At 43.3% G+C, this 4,714-nt stretch overlaps 2 pseudogenes; one reads left to right on the forward strand and one right to left on the reverse strand.

The window, feature by feature from the left end:
- Nucleotides 1–3,722: 3,722 nt before the first annotated feature.
- On the reverse strand, nt 3,723–3,866 carry LOC144771219 (U6 spliceosomal RNA; annotated as a pseudogene).
- Nucleotides 3,756–3,843, forward strand: LOC144771221 (U6 spliceosomal RNA; annotated as a pseudogene).
- Nucleotides 3,867–4,714: the final 848 nt, after the last annotated feature.

A 4,714-nucleotide genomic window follows, 5' to 3' on the forward strand; every position in this document is an offset into this window, starting at 1 on the left:
GAAAATGTTTTAACATATCCAATCCTACAATATTATCTGGTGTGTTTGGAGATAGTAAAAATGGACATGGGGCAGCAAATTTGTCAATATAAAGTGTAACCGGTTGAGACAATGGGCTAAGAGAAGGTGTTCCAACGAACCCTATTGCTGTAATCGTTTCGCCAGACAGGGGAGCCCTTGGAACCAAGTATTTGGACAAAGCGCTACGAGTAGCTCCTGTATCAACCAGAAACTGATCAGTAGAACCCAAAACATGTGCTGATATATATGGACCCCTTTGATCGACTGGTACTTCAACCGATTCCACACCCCATCCTACGCAATCCTATGCATATCTATTGTCCTGAGACTCAATATTCTCTCCCTCATTTATCTGATATTGGTTTCGCCGATCAAACGCATTATAATCAGCCTGACCACGACCCCTTTCACGATCATTCGCTCCACCTCTTGGTCCTGAATAATTATTCCGTGACCTTCCACTTCCTCGACCCCTCTGGCTACGCTATTCCCGAAGCACCGGACAATCCGCAATCCAATGCCCAAACTGCTTACAATATGCGCACTGATCCTCAGAAATATCTGTACGGGGAGCAGACGCATCATACGAACCTCGTCTACCCCTATTATTCCCTCTCGCACCGTAAACCTGAGCTAACATTACCTTCGTCTTCAAATCTTTCGCTTTCTTATCACTACTTTCTTTAGCCTCCAATTCTTGTCGCTCATAATATTGAGCCATAGTCAACAAAGAAGCAGGGGTTGCCGTGGTCCATGAACTCTCACTAGTTTTTAATCGTTTTGCAATCTCCGGCAGGAGATTAGCCACATACTTATCAACGAACAAATGCCTGCCTGTATCTTCTGTCAATGATTGACCACTATAATCATGGAATGCTTCCTCGAAACGTGAAAAGAAGTCGGAAACCGTTTCGTCCGGCTTTTGTTTGCAGGACGCCAATACTGTCCAATCAATCTTTTTGGGAGGAACAAGCGTTTTTAATTTATTCAATATAGCTGTTGGTAACTCTAAAATTAATTGACATGGTTTACACGCGGGTTCCCTATCTAAATCGGCTTGAGCTATGTCTTTCCAATCTGCACCAAAAACTGTTCGATCATCGAATTTTCGAATTGCCCTCCACATATCAGGAGGCAATATTAACCCAAAGAACAAATCAATATCGACTAATGTCATAATACATGAAGAAATAGCGCCCTCCACACTTTCGTAGAAAGCTGCTGGATTTTTACGAGGATCAGGCAAAGCATTCTTAAGTGCCATGACATCTGCTCTAGTCCATGGCGTGTAAACCCAATTATATATAAAATACCCCTTCGCATCTTCAGAAATCTTCTTATCGTCTGTGCCTGCCCCTTTAGGAGGGACATATAGTGGCACAGCTTCTCGCATAGGTTTAACATTAACCGCAGCGCTCTTATCTGTCTCAAAGATAGGACACTCTTTTGATCCTCCCGCTGATCCAGGCGCAGACGAATCCGATGCCTTTTTCGCCGCTCGTAGCCGTGTCGCCTCATCCCGTAGTATAACCAGACACCGGAAAAATTCATCCGCAACTGAAAGAGCAAAAATATCTTTACGAAAATTCTCACGACCAACTGATATATCTTTCGGTTCCAATTCATTAGAATGTGTCCTAAACCGCTCAACAACTTCATCTGCGAAGTGGTCTAGAAAATACAATCGTTCTTTTTTGGACCATTTACTCATACAATCATTGACCTCTGAGACATTTATAGTATTTCTATTAAGTTTACGAGCAATCGAACGCAATTCCGCCATACGATCAGCAGATAACCTTGTACGCTGTTCAGTTTGATAATCCTCGTCCGATTCCTCGTGCGGAGCTGTAGGCGAAACATACGGAGGCGGGCAGCGATCTAATAATGAAAAATCATCTATTTCATTAGTAAGGACAGGGTAAAGTGGATGCCGAATAGGGAACTGCCCATTAATCTGTAAGTTACGTTCTCGAGTCTCCCTCTCTTTCTGTTCCTGCAACTCCTTTTCCTGCAGCTGTAAAGCTTTGTCACGGGCAGCATTTCGCGGCACCTTCTCCGCCAAGGCTTCCTCACGCTTCATTCGCTCACGCACCTCTTTCTCCCACATACGCACACAATCAAACATGTCCTGTCTAGACCTGCGCTGGAACAAACACTGCTCCACATATTGAACCTTTCGTAAATCGAATGACCCATGTAGTGGCCATTGCAATTCACGATCGGCTTTGGTATATTTATGCCATAATGTGCTATACATTATTGGCGGGATGCCAAATTTTACATACATGCCACGATTGGGGGTCCCCTCTGGGGGAGCCGGCTGAGATTCATTTAATTGATAAGCGGTACCATTTCCAAAGCAGCACATTCCTCGGAGCGTGCTGAGAACAGGCATGTTCACAAAATATCACGAAAGCGTGATACTACATAAAATGGCACTTAAGTGTACTTACGCACTGTGTGCCGTTCAAACAAATTCAAAATCAGAGAAATATCCCTACATGCCTGCCTATGTGAGGTGCACTCCACATATGATTCAAATCATAGGACCAAACGTTAGCTAACTCATACAAATTCGAATTCAAAATTCAAAAAGCCACAGTAAGGGTCAGTAGACTACCTTACCAATCCAAAGCTTACCAAGTATCCTCAAAACGTCCAGGTTCCAACTGCCAAGTTCTTTAATCGAATCAGCCAAACAGGCATTGCACGACAATCCAATCGATCGAGATCTCAGTCGAGGACCGGCGCCACCTGGAAGGTCAGATCGGAAGGAAATGAAGAAACACCGTGGGTGCCGAGACTCGGGTCACTCAGTGGCAGCGTACGCGTCCATGGCAAGTTTCCAATCCTTCGTCACGACCTCTCTTTCGGGCATCCGAGTCGCCGATGAGTCCCTTCGTGGTCGCCAATTGTGGTGTCGGGTTCATTCAGGCCTACATACTCTGCTAAACTTACGAACACCTTAAACAGAAGTTGGTACGGAAACTGAAAATACAAAAGACACGTTTATTAAGACCCCATGGGGTGGTGGTACAATCCTACAGCACCCTTCGGCAATGCAAGAAGTATCACACCGAACATCGGTGTACGACCTCTTTTATACAGTTTAACAGCAATAAAAAGAATAGGCGGTATACATTTGAACAACTTTAGGTACATATAAGGGCATTTTTGGAACCCAGCCAATATGTGGGAGGAGTTTAGCACTACTGGTCAGTTTGGAAGGACATTCCTGAGAGATGACCAGTCAGTATACAATGCGCATGTGCATGCTTGACCAGTACTAAAAATAGCCTGTTGCTGGGCAAAGCGAATGACCAGTGGTATTGAGGACGGACAAAGAAACGTGCTGACCACGAGGCAGCATGCTCATACAAAATGGAAGCCAGCGAATACAAAATGGCTCCCGCACTTTTAGTCAACTTAGAGAAGAGAAACGTGTAGCTGAGGTAAATGCTAATTCAGATACTGCCAAATTACGACAAGGTGCTAACAGTCCCAAAAAAACTGTCTTAAATGCATGTACAATACCGCATTAGACATGTTTAAGATACGACAATAAATGCGAATCAGAGGAGCGCCAAACAATTTCAAAAAGAATTTCAACCGTCCAAAATTTTAAGGAGTCTTCCAATAATAAGTCCTTAGGCAGTATGTTGAATTCAAGAAGATTCCTTCTTTTTAATTTTTTTCTTAAAAATTTGGAACGCTTCCCGACTTTGCGTGTCATCCTTGCGCAGGGGCCATGCTAATGCTAGATTAGCATGGCCCCTGCGCAAAGATGACACGCAAATTTGTGAAGCGTTCCAATTTTTAAGAAAAAAATAAAAAAGAATCTTCTTGAATTCAACATACTGCCTAAGGACTTATCATTGGAAGACTCACAAAAATGTGGGACTGTTGAAAATCTTTTTGAAATTGTTTGGCGCTCCTCTGATTTGCATTTATTGTCTTAGTTATTTGTGGTACTGAAGCGGTGGACTACACAGAGTGAGCTCCAGTGTTCATTATAATAATCTTTCTACACATCAGAATATTCAACTAGTGCAGCCAAGGTGCTTTACCCTACCCGCTTAGAAGTCTTACATTTTCATGTTTAAGATACGACTTAACATTTCTGACAAATGTATAGGGGAATTTGTTGTTTAAAGGGCATGTATCTCTGCAGAAGTCCTTGCAACTTGCAGATCATACGTCTAATTGGCCGCGGTCAATGGCACAGTTTTTTGCAAAAGAATGGCTTACATTCTGCTTAAAGTATCAATTTGTATAGAAGAGATGTTCAGTGAAGGCCGAAGTGGCGACTCCCGGTCTGTCTTGGTTTTTGGAAACAACACTTGCATACAGCAAGTGACCCTGGCTGACACAGTTACGAGAAAGGGTGTGCCTGGCAACATGCCACAGCAGCTGTGATCATTCAACATGAGGTAACTTCCATTAGAAAGTTGTCCAAAAATTGAATCAATCACTGCAGCTGGTGAACCTTGCAGGTGGCAGGATAAGTTGTTAGAAGAAGCATCACAGGCCTGGTGTAAGTTAATATCCTGACAAAGGAGAGAACCGCTTAGTGCGTTTTCACAATTTTTACCACTAAGAAACACTTCTTCCCCCCACTCCAACATCTGTGTGTGTATGGTAATTCCCAGGATGCCGTAATGTATTATTTACCCAACCTTTCATATATGCC

This window comes from Lissotriton helveticus, chromosome 7 (genome assembly GCF_964261635.1).
Source record: "Lissotriton helveticus chromosome 7, aLisHel1.1, whole genome shotgun sequence".
Taxonomy (NCBI): Eukaryota; Metazoa; Chordata; class Amphibia; order Caudata; family Salamandridae; genus Lissotriton; species Lissotriton helveticus.